At 43.3% G+C, this 12736-nt stretch overlaps 1 long non-coding RNA gene across 3 annotated transcripts; it reads right to left on the reverse strand.

The window, feature by feature from the left end:
• Positions 1-1984: 1984 nt before the first annotated feature.
• LOC134215482 (uncharacterized) lies at positions 1985-5002 on the reverse strand. 3 transcript variants are annotated; one of them, XR_009980185.1, is made up of 7 exons: positions 4871-5002; positions 4452-4767; positions 3718-4387; positions 3484-3631; positions 2787-3089; positions 2305-2728; positions 1985-2242 (listed from the first exon to the last, which is right to left on the reverse strand). It is a non-coding gene; the product is annotated as an uncharacterized LOC134215482 (long non-coding RNA). The 3 variants fall into 3 exon arrangements; XR_009980184.1 differs by having other exon boundaries at positions 3396-3631; XR_009980183.1 differs by having other exon boundaries at positions 3355-3631.
• Between the last annotated feature and the right edge of the window lie 7734 nt (positions 5003-12736).

Here is a 12736-nt window from a genome sequence, read left to right on the forward strand (position 1 = left end):
CCCGTTTTTAACTTACTGAAAGAAAGAAATCACCGCTTTATTGTTTTATAGATGCCCCTCACCATACTGTTTTCAGAATGTTAACTCCTAGTATGCTTGTGTATGCACTTCTTCTTCTTCTTCATTGACATTACATCCCCCACTGGAGACATTGCAGCCTCGCAGCTTCAGTGTTCATTAAGCACTTCCACAGTTATTAACTGCGAGGTTTCTAAGCCAAGTTACCATTTCTGCACCATGAGGCTAACACGATGATACTTTGAGGGAAGTCGAAACAAATTGAAAACCTAAAATTGTCTGGACCGGCAACGGGAATCGAACCCAGCCACCCTCAGGATGGTCTTGCTTTGTAGCCGCGCATCTTACCGCACGGCTAAGGAGGCCCCACGTATATGTACACTTAAAGCGGTTTAATTATTAAGTGGCACAGAATGTCATGAACTTATTTCGAAATAATTGCTCAATTTCCATTACTAACAAGATCTGCCTTTGCATTTCATTTCTCCCTGTATCATGTCTCCCTTGCAGAATCATGCTTTTATTCAGCCATAATACATAGAATTCGTCCACAGTTAGTCCTTGTGTTTGTTCACCTTCACAATGTGCATTTAGTTGTGAAGCGCTGAGTATATATTGAAATATTATGAAAGATGTGCCAAAGTTCATTGATTTTTGGTAACCTGCTGGGACCCACTCTGTTAAGCGCAAAGCTTTCTCCAAACGACGACATTTATCCCGTACAACTCCAGTTTCACACATCAACGACAGCGATATCGTTGACGATCCCAGGTTCGCCAAGTCCGGCATAACATCTTGCTGCCTTTACTTCACGTCCAAGGAAACAAACATCTTATATCTCAGTTTCCGTATTTGTCCCCCTGGTCGGCGGATAACTTTCACACCAATAAACTCATCTTGCCCCCGCGTTGTCATATAGGTAATTTCGTGTACATTTATCTATCCGGAACATAAGCACCAGAATTTCTTATGTACGTAGGCCATACGAGGCTGCGCTCCAGCATTCATTAGCTGCAAATGGAGTGTGATGGATTAAATATTTTTGACTGATTTGAATCAAATTCTGCTAAACCTACGTACATATTGTGCGATCTAGTTCCTTATGGAGCGTGTATTGAGAAAACATGATTGTAATGAGGGCCTCAACTGTTAGCAGTAAGGACGTCGTGGAGGGCTTCGAAGGACCGCATGATTACGGAAAACAACATGCACTCCCACTTCCAAGGGTCATTGCTTCGGAAACGTAGACATCTGATGCAATTTGAGCAATACAAAGGCTAATCACAGATGCCGCCGGTATTGCAGCTTTTTTTCCGGATGTAACGGCTAGAAGTCGGCTTTTTCAACCTGCTGTTTGGTCATCGTTTCTTCACGGAATTAATATTCCTTGAACTTGTTCTTAGTTTTGTAATCCGAATGGTTTTCATTGTGTCCCATAATCAATAGAAAAGAAACGAGCTGGTTTTGATAAGTTTTAGGAGCTTCAGAAACGGATATTGCTGCAGTACACTCACGTAAAAAAACTTATTAGTTTACCTTATTAAAATCAGCCACAAGGAATCGGTTTGAAAAACATAAAGTAGCCTTATGAACCAGCATGAACTTTGGATGAACCAGGTCTATAACAAATAAAGGTTCCCCCAAACACACGCGATGCGACAGCCGCGACGCGATTCTATCGCTTGGCGACAGCGATTCTGTCGCCGTTGATATGGAAGTGTAAATAGAACATTGCTTGCAGCGACCCAACGATAGAATCGCGGCTACTAGTTGTCGCCGTCGCGGCAGTGAAATTGCTTAGGTCTGGGGGAGCCTTAACGTGTATGTTTATCTTATGTTTACTTTACTAATTTCATTAAGCAACCTTATGAATTTTCATAAGTTTGTTTTAAGAAATTCTTACAATATTAATATAAATTTAAATTCATGATCTCAGTAAAGAAATAATGTTATTTCAGCCAACAATCATCGTTACAGTATAGGTTCTCAATTTTATTATCATTTGCAAAATACATGCAATACTAATACATTTTAGTGCCCTGATGCAATATAACTGATTATTGATTTAAAATAGCATACAAAACTTTCTAGGTATTCCAGATTCAAGCGCATAGCAAGCAAATCTGTGAAAGTATGTTGTCTAGCAGGCTAATCGTCACTGACAGTATCGACTGAGAAATCTGGTCATCCACCTTCAATTCCTCCACGACAGGTGGACCAGGTGCTAAAAATATATTTGGGATTCATGAATTGCATTGTCTTGATAATAACTTCGAGAATACTCACTAGATGTTTGATTCAGTAGTGGGAAGTGGGAAGTGTGGATTTTGCCATCGTTCTAGATTCACGACAAAAATCAGTAAAATCGTGTTCTTCATCCTTGTCAATGGTTGGCAACTTCCATTGATCAGTGTTGACTAGTAGAACCGGTACCGATACTACCGCCTTTAGAGCTATGGTGATATGTTCTTTACCTAATTTCATTTCCGATAATTTATTCTGAGACGTAGTTAGATCATTCAGTTCACGATCGACGTTATTTGTCAGGTACCTAGTTGCTTTTCCAAAATGCTGCTGTTGGTGCTTCATGTTGACTGCTTGTTGGGTGGTTCTCCAATCCAGCGATTTTTTGCTTTATTTTTGAAATAATCGGCATTTGATTATTGGAAGCGCCTTCACATCGTAAATTATTCTGCATGACATGTAATTGCTAAAATTAGGAAATGCGTAACTAACTAACAACAAATTTTAGCAAACTAAATACTCACTAAATACTTCAGCAACTGATTCAACAATAAAAGGGTTTCCGGTGGCAATGGTTGATTGAGGATCTGACGATTCAAATATCCCGCTTGGACAGCCATTTGGATCTGCTGAACCAACACGTATCCAAAACACCAGCAGTACCTCAACCCACTTCGCTATTTGGACCTCCCTCACTGAACGGATCAAGACTCGATGGAGGAGCCTGATTGAGATAGCTTTGCAATGGTTTGCTAAGAGGGTTCAAACCAGCCAGATGTGAATTGCCACCGTGTCGCTTGCATGTTGTTGTTCGGTTCATTTTGGTTCTATGTAACAATTGATATAGAATTAATTTATTTATCTATTGTATACATATTTTATTGTTGGTGTAAAATGTAAGACATGAGTTATTCTACTTAACGGTCAGTTAACAGTGAAACACTGTAGAAGGCCATATACTATACTGTTCCTGTCGAAATATGAATCTTTAGAGTCATCAAATGCTGGAATTTATTGGAATACATATAAGCCATTCCACCAAACAAGTTTTAGAAAGTTTAAAAAAAAGTATAGTAAAAGGTACAAACTAACATTGGTCACCCGAATGAGATTGACACTATCAAGTTAATTACATCAAAGCACCGCGGCTATGATGGCCACCAGTCGGACAGCACTCTCGAATACAGGAGACAGGCATGCTCTCACAATGCGCTTTCTTACCACTGCCACCAATAAGGCAAAGAATCCGACAGGCGTTTCTATATTCTCAGAAGTGAAACATTCAATCAGCAGAAGTGTGCGTAATCGTCACAACTTCTTCTTCGCGTCCGTGTGAGGCAAATAATGGATTGTTGACAATAACGAGACTCTGTAAAACAATTTTACAAAATTCAATACACGCTGGTGTGGGTGGGCTAATACCATAGGGTGAATCAAGTTGTGCACCATACTGACCGGTTATTGAATACCTTGGAGGTTGATTGTTTATCCCCAGGTTTATCCGCCTTCTCCTTCTTAACATCGGCGATTATGAATCGATAGTAATAACGTCATCATCCTTACTGTTCAAATGCGCTATCCGCAGCCTTCAGTAAATGCACACTCGACTCTGGTTCCATGAGGGCAAAATTCTAGCAGTTATTATAATACCTTGTGGTTTGCACTTTTTTGCCAGCAACCGTTCCTTTGCAGTTTTGTCAAGTTTCAATTCAATTCGCTCAACGATATGCGTGTTTACTTCTCCCGGGTAGATATTTAGCAGCAAATTATGAGACATGATATCAGAAGAACTGCCATTAGACTTTCGAGGTTTCTTCCGTGATTCGTTTTTCACCAAACCGAATTCTCCGAGCCCGAATCCATGTGTTTTTTTATCGTTTTCCGCTTGCTTAATTCTCGTTCAGATAATAATATTCGTCCGTAATGGCTCAGTAGGTACTATGACGCTGATGCTAACTTTCTTGATGTTGATCAAATTCAGCTCAAACAGTTGCTGTATAGCCAATACAGATTAGACTTGTTCGGAGCAAATCTTTGAATGATTTTCTCCTCCTGCTGTGCAATTCTTGATGAATTGGAAAGCAAAATACTTTTTGATGATCTTTTCTTATTTCCGGATCGATATCTGGAGATAAGTGTGGAAGACTTAAAGTCTTATTCAGTCACAGAAAATTCAATATTGAACTCACCTTGTTCCAGAAATAGCCGTCAAAATAATCTTGCTTTTGTCATCTGTTATTGAAACACCAGCAACGATCAAGCATTCCAAACTTCTTTCAGGGCTGCTTCCACCAAGCATTCCGGCATCTATTTCTCGAGTAAATACTATCAGTTCAGGGTACACACGACCGTTTCATGTAAATATGTAACTCATATTCTGTCGATGCGGGTAAGCTGGCGTTCTGCTGCTAGTGATAAGGTAACGGAATTGTTTCATGGGATTAGCAAGCAACAATTTAGCAGCTTTCCATATGTGGATTTTTACCCCTGGCCGTTGCATATTAGCTGAAAAACCGCAACTATGGTTATTGAAAAGTAGATTTTAAGTCTAAACAATCAGCGAACAACAGCTAAATTCTATTCCAACATTTCTTGATTAGATTCTTACCTGTATCTGATTATTTAATGTTTGTTTTTTTATTTACGGTATTTACCACCGCTTTGTGCAAACGTTTGTGCAAATAAAATATTACAGCGGAAGAAAATAACCGAACACTACTGAAGTAACGTGACATCATCCGTTGAGGAATGTAAACAAAACTTTGACAGCAGAAGTCTACACTGAACAAAACACTTACTCACAAACTTACCACAATTTGAGTAAAATACACTAGCGCCTCTGGCGGTGCTGGTCTCGTGAGCTCTTCTGGGTTGCATGAATTTTTAATCGGTTCTTCGGGACAATCACGTCCCGGTTATTAGTTCCTGACTGAACGATGCAGTTATCTTAAGCAATCGTGAAGTGTGGGAAGATTGGGTAAGAAACTACAAAGAGCAGTCACGCGAAAAGGGACGACAACACGCACGCATTATGAATAGCCCTGGAAGAAAGATCTGGTTCAAGGATCTACAACTTAACACAGCCGAAATAAGGGTCATCAGCAGAATAAGGAGCAGTCACACATTGACGAAAGATAGACGGGCCACCTGGGGGTGGGAAATCGACGAACTTTGTGAATGGTGCGAAGTGATAGAAGACCTAAATCACAGTCTATATGACTGCCCTCGACACAACGAAATCAGAATAAAATACGGAGTGCTAGAATACATGAAACCACTAGAGCTGATACTCGAAGAAAACTGTGAAAGTGATTTAAAGCAAGTGATAAACTTTGTGAAAGAAGCAAAACTACAAATCTGAAACAAGACAACAGACCCGAAGAAAACTATATGGGAAAAAAGCACACGGAAAAGGAAATCAAAATATTCCGTGTACAGTAGAAAATCGAAAACTTGTTTTCAATAAAATGAAATATCTGCATTTATCAGACGTCGCAACTCATTTCTGATTAGTGCGCATGATAGTACATCCATGCGTGCATGATGCGCACTACTAATGAAATATTTCAAATTGTCGCGACTCGCCGCGCAGCGCGAGTGCTCAATCGCGCGGTCCGGTTTGGTGGCGACCCGACAATATAAACACAACAGTCACAACAGTGGGCGAGATGGACCTATACGTTTGGTCTTAGCCAGTCGACAGACAAACTCAAAGAAAAAAAAAAAAAGAAACCGGTGATAAATAAGGCATTTTATGAGACGTTTCGTGGTGGCCCGTTTATTTACTTCTAATGTTTTGTTTTGGTATGATTCTGCGTGAACATTCCGTTAGGTCCGAACACAAAATAATGTTTGTAACGTTTTACTTTTCATTCGTTTTTTCTTCAGCATTTCATGCTTAGAATGCAATGGTATGAATTATCTAACGATACATTTTAAGAATCATATGAAAAACTATGTTCTAAAACCCTGGTAGACGAAAAGCAAAACAGGCAGAATTGATGTTGGGACCCATCGGAATGTTCGGCGCGAAATTACCAAACAAACGGGCCCCCACTAATTGTCAAAGTAGATAAACACGAGAAAAACAGCTGTTTCGATCTGTCTCATAAAATGCCTTATTCGAAAGGAAGTTGAGGAAGTTTTTTCGGTTTTTACGGCATCGAATCGGTGGAATAGGTTTCATTCGATGAAGATCCTTAAACGGAAATCCATTTATGTCGGAGAAAAACAAGCTGATGGCAATACTTGAGAAATTGTTTCGATATTTCTGGAAAAAGCAGCATAATGGAATTCCTTCGATTTTTTCCTAGTTGTCTGGGAAATATAAAGAAATTGATTACCGAAGCTCCGTAACAAGTATTCAATTTCGTGATATGGCCACTACAAATTTGTGAAAGTGATAAAGGTCAGTGTGTTTTGTTTCGAATCAAGATACCTATTGTGTTCCGCAACTGATGGGATGATCTCTGGAATACTCCGCTGTGCCAATCCCGGATTCTGCACCAGCACTTTGGGAGCGGAATCACCTCTAAGGAACTGATGACGGCTTCTACGGCGTAATCGACCATGCAGAATATTTACAAACGCCCGTTCCATAATTCTCCATGGCAGTGGCGTAGCCAGAAAATTGGTCTGGGGGGGGTTTTCTGAACATTTTTTTTTTTCGAAAAAAAAAATTTCTACTAAAAATTTTGTCTTTTGGGGGGGGTTTTATGCCCAAAACCACCCCCCTGGCTACGCCACTGCTCCATGGCGCAATGCTTGTATGACTCCAAAGTCCCAGATAAACCAGTCTCGGTGGAAATGTCGAAGGAAAGCACGAAGAGCATCAGGACGACCATGGATACATCTCGCGGTACATCTCATCAGACGGAATCTTCTCCATTTCGGAACCGAAGAAAGCACTCATGAGCTCGAATAAGGGAGAGAATCTACCGATTGTACAAACCGGTGAGGTAATAAAGCGAAGTGGGGTGTTAACGGTTTGATCATGTTAGTTTACGTTTGTTTTAATAAAGGATTTTATTATAATGTAAAGCAGAAAAGAGTTGAAAGCTTTTTGTGCAATAGTCTGGCAGTTCCTTGCCAAATTTTGGTTTTATTTACATACCTATATAGACTTTTTTAGGCCCTCCTTAGCCGTGCGGTAAGGTGCGCGGCTACAAAGCAAGACCATGCTGAGGGTAACTGGGTTTGATTCCCGGTCCTGTCTAGGAAAATTTCGGGTTGGAAAATTTCTCGACTTTCCTGGGCACAAAAGTATCATCGTGTTACGAATGTTATGAATGCAGAAATGGTAACTTGGCTTAGAAACCTTGCAGTTAATAACTGTGGAAGTGCCAATTAGTATTAGAGCAATTCTTGGATGAACCCTCCCGGAACACATGAATCAACTCTTCTAAGAATGCTTCGGAATTCAGAATTCCTGGAGGATATTAGGAGTTCCTGAAAAAATTATCTTGGAATTCCTGGAAATAATTACACGAAAATAATTGTTGCTGATGTTTTGGGAATATTACAATTAAATTCCAAAAGTAGCTCCGCCAGAATTCCCAATGAAATTCTTTCGAAACACTTGGGTGTGTTTTCTAGAAATTCTAGGAAGACCCGTTTTTTAGAATTCTCAAACTGAACACAATATCTACCTGAATAGCTGGTTGGCTGCAGCGTCGGTACGCCTATGCCTGGCTGATTGTAGGTAGAGCCCCATAATCGTCGGTATTGTTCCTCCAGTTTCCCCGAACATTTAGGGTCTCCAGGTTCGATTCCAATACGTGCAGCCAGAATTTTCGTGGCCGTCCACGACGTCGCCGGCCACTATCTGATTCTCTGCTGAATATAGTTTTTCCTATTGTTTGCTTTTCTCCGAAATTCGTACTTAGTGACTAGCCCACTAAAGTCTGTCTTATTTTATACGATTCACAATATTTTTTTCTTTGTGGACTTGATATAGCTCGTGATTCACGCGTCTGCGCTACACACTATTTCTGAGTTTTCCTCCGAGTATTTTCCGAAGGCTATCCGGTAGTCTCTTTCAATTCACCGTTCGCCACCGGTCCAATTCTTTCAAAATTAAAAAAAAGCAATTCTCACAGAATTCCAGAAGAAATCATTTGTCAAGGCATTGCAGCAAGAGTTCCTTCAGTATATCGCCCTGGAACTCAACCAGGAAATACTTCTGAATTTTCAACAGAAATCGCTTCAGAAGATCCACCAGACATTCCTTCAAGAGTTCCTCAAGCATTTTTTTTTTTCCAGAAGTCCTACCAGTAATTCTACAAAAAATTAACCACCAATTCGTCAAGATATTCAACCAGGAATTGCTCCATCAGGAATCCGCCAAAAAATTCTTTCATTTAAAAATTATACCAGGAGGAGCATCAGGAGTTTTTCCAGGAATATCTCCTTCCGAAGGAATTTCTGGAGGAACTTCCGAAGGAATTCCTGGAGGAACTTCCGAAGGAATTCCTGGAGGAACTTCCGAAGGAATTCCTGGAGGAACTTCCGAAGGACTTCCTGGAGGAACTTCCGAAGGAATTCCTGGAGGAACTTCCGAAGGAATTCCTGGAGCAACTTCCGAAGGAATTCCTGGAGCAACTTCCGAAGGAATTCCTGGAGGAACTTCCGAAGGAATTCCGGGAGGAACTTCCGTAGGAATTCCTGGAGGAACTTCCGAAGGAATTCCTGGGGGAACTTCCGAAGGAATTCCTGGAGGAACTTCCGAAGGAATTCCTGGAGGAACTTCCGAAGGAATTCCTGGAGGAACTTTGGAAGGAATTCCTGGAGGAACTTCCGAAGGAATTCCTGGAGGAACTTCCGAAGGAATTCCTGGAGGAACTTCCGAAGGAATTCCTGGAGGAACTTCCGAAGGAATTCCTGGAGGAACTTCCGAAGGAATTCCTGGAGGAACTTCCGAAGGAATTCCTGGAGGAACTTCCGAAGGAATTCCTGGAGGAACTTTGGAAGGAATTCCTGGAGGAACTTCCGAAGGAATTCCTGGAGGAACTTCCGAAGGAATTCCTGGAGGAACTTCCGAAGGAATTCCTGGAGGAACTTCCGAAGGAAATCCTGGAAGAACTTCTGAAGGAATTCCTGGAGGAACTTCCGAAGGAATTCCTGGAGGAACTTCCGAAGGAATTCCGGGAGGAACTTCCGAAGGAATTCCTGGAGGAACTTCCGAATGAATTCCTGGGGGAACTTCCGAAGGAATTCCTGGAGGAACTTCCGAAGGAATTCCTGGAGGAACTTCCGAAGGAATTCCTGGAGGAACTTCCGAAGGAATTCCTGAGGGAACTTCCGAAGGAATTCCTGGAGGAACTTCCGAAGGAATTCCTGGAGGAACTTCCGAAGGAATTCCTGGAGGAACTTCCGAAGGAATTCCTGGAGGAACTTCCGAAGGAATTCCTGGAGGAACTTCCGAAGGAATTCCGGGAGGAACTTCCGTAGGAATTCCTGGAGGAACTTCCGAAGGAATTCCTGGGGGAACTTCCGAAGGAATTCCTGGAGGAACTTCCGAAGGAATTCCTGGAGGAACTTCCGAAGGAATTCCTGGAGGAACTTCCGAAGGAATTCCTGGAGGAACTTCCGAAGGAAATCCTGGAAGAACTTCTGAAGGAATTCCTGGAGGAACTTCCGAAGGAATTCCTGGAGGAACTTCCGAAGGAATTCCGGGAGGAACTTCCGAAGGAATTCCTGGAGGAACTTCCGAATGAATTCCTGGAGGAACTTCCGAAGGAATTCCTGGAGGAACTTCCGAAGGAATTCCTGGAGGAACTTCCGAAGGAATTCCTGGAGGAACTTCCGAAGGAATTCCTGGAGGAACTTCCGAAAAAATTCCTGGAGGAACTTCCGAAGGAATTCCTGGAGGAACTTCCGAAGGAATTCCTGGAGGAACTTTGGAAGGAATTCCTGGAGGAACTTCCGAAGGAATTCCTGGAGGAACTTCCGAAGGAATTCCTGGAGGAACTTCCGAAGGAATTCCTGGAGGAACTTTGGAAGGAATTCCTGGAGGAACATCCGAAGGAATTCCTGGAGGAACTTCCGAAGGAATTCCTGGAGGAACTCCCGAAGGAATTCCTGGAGGAACTCCCGAAGGAATTCCTGGAGGAACATCCGAAGGAATTCCTGGAGAAACATCCGAAGGAATTCCTGGAGGAACTTCCGAAGGACTTCCTGGAGGAACTTCCGAAGGACTTCCTGGAGGAACTTCCGAAGGAATTCCTGGAGGAACTTCCGAAGGAATTCCTGGAGGAACTTCCGAATGAATTCTTGAAGGAACTTCCGAAGGAATTCTTGAAGGAACTTCCGAAGGAATTCTTGAAGGAACTTCCGAAGGAATTCCTGGAGGAACTTCCGAAGGAATTCCTGGGGGAACTTCCGAAGGAATTCCTGGGGGAACTTCCGAAGGAATTCCTGGGGGAACTTTGGAAGGAATTCCTGGAGGAACTTCCGAAGGAATTCCTGGAGGAACTTCCGAAGGAATTCCTGGAGGAACTTCCGAAGGAATTCCTGGAGGAACTTCCGAAGGAATTCCTGGAGGAACTTCCGAAGGAATTCCTGGAGGAACTTCCGAAGGAATTCCTGGAGGAACTTCCGAAGGAATTCCTGGAGGAACTTCCGAAGGAATTCTTGGAGGAACTTCCGAAGGAATTCCTGGAGGAACTTCCGAAGGAATTCCTGGAGGAACTTCCGAAGGAATTCCTGGAGGAACTTCCGAAGGAATTCCTGGGGAACTTCCGAAGGAATTCCTGGGGAACTTCCGAAGGAATTCCTGGAGGAACTTCCGAAAGAATTCCTGGAGGAACTTCCGAAGGAATTCCTGGAGGAACTTCCGAAGGAATTCCTGGAGGAACTTCCGAAGGAATTCCTGGAGGAACTTCGAAGGAATTCCTGGAGGAACTTCCGAAGGAATTCCTGGAGGAACTTCCGAAGGAATTCCTGGAGGAACTTCCGAAGGAATTCCTGGAGGAACTTCCGAAGGAATTCCTGGAGGAACTTCCGAAGGAATTCCTGGAGGAACTTCCGAAGGAATTCCTGGGGGAACTTCCGAAGGAATTCCTGGGGGAACTTCCGAAGGAATTCCTGGAGGAAGTTCCGGAGGAATACCTGGAGGAACTTCCGGAGGAATACCTGGAGGAACTTCCGGAGGAATACCTGGAGGAACTTCCAGAGGAATTCCTGGAGGAACTTCCGGAGGAATTCCTGGAGGAACTTCCGGAGGAATTCTTGGAGGAACTTCCGGAAGAATTCTTGGAGGAACTTTCGGAGGAATTCCTGGAGGAACTTCCGGAGGAATTCCTGGAGGAACTTCCGGAGGAATTCCTGGAGGAACTTCCGGAGGAATTCCTGGAAGAACTTCCGGAGGAATTGCTGGAGGAACTTCCGGAGGAATTCCTGGAGGAACTTCCGGAGGAATTCCTGGAGGAACTTCCGGAGGAATTCCTGGAGGAACTTCCGGAGGAATTCCTGGAGGAACTTCGGAAGGAATTCCTGGAGGAACTTCCGAATGAATTCCTGGAGGAACTTCCGAAGGAATTCCTGGAGGAACTTCCGAAGGAATTCCTGGAGGAACTTCCGAAGGAATTCCTGGGGGAACTTCCAAAGGAATTCCTGGAGGAACTTCCGAAGGAATTCCTGGAGGAACTTCCAAAGGAATTCCTTCCGAAGTTCCTCCAGGAATTCCTTCGGAAGTTCCTCCAGGAATTCCTTCGGAAGTTCCTCCAGGAATTCCTTCGGAAGTTCCTCCAGGAATTCCTTCGGAAGTTCCTCCAGGAATTCCTTCGGAAGTTCCTCCAGGAATTCCTTCGGAAGTTCCTCCAGGAATTCCTTCGGAAGCTCCTCCAGGAATTCCTTCGGAAGTTCCTCCAGGAATTCCTTCGGAAGTTCCTCCAGGAATTCATTCGGAAGTTCCTCCAGGAATTCCTTCGGAAGTTCCTCCAGAAATTCCTTCGGAAGTTCCTCCAGGAATTTCTTCGGAAGTTCCTCCAGGAATTCCTTCGGAAGTTCCTCCAGGAATTCCTTCGGAAGTTCCTCCAGGAAGTCCTTCGGAAGTTCCTCCAGGAATTCCTTCGGAAGTTCCTCCAGGAATTCCTTCGGAAGTTCCTCCAGGAAGTCCTTCGGAAGTTCCTCCAGGAATTCCTTCGGAAGTTCCTCCAGGAATTCCATCGGAAGTTCCTCCAGGAATTCCTTCGGAAGTTCCTCCAGGAATTCCTTCGGATGTTCCTCCAGGAATTCCTTCGGGAGTTCCTCCAGGAATTCCTTCGGAAGTTCCTCCAGGAATTCCTTCGAAGTTCCTCCAGGAATTCTTCGGAAGTTCCTCCAGGAATTCCTTCCAAAGTTCCTCCAGGAATTCCTTCGAAGTTCCTCCCGGAATTCCTTCGAAGTTCCTCCAGGAATTCCTTCGAAGTTCTTCCAGGATTTCCTTCGGAAGTTCCTCCAGGAATTCCTTCGGAAGTTCCTCCAGGAATTCCTT

This window comes from Armigeres subalbatus, chromosome 2 (assembly GCF_024139115.2).
Source record: "Armigeres subalbatus isolate Guangzhou_Male chromosome 2, GZ_Asu_2, whole genome shotgun sequence".
In the NCBI taxonomy this organism is placed as follows: domain Eukaryota; kingdom Metazoa; phylum Arthropoda; class Insecta; order Diptera; family Culicidae; genus Armigeres; species Armigeres subalbatus.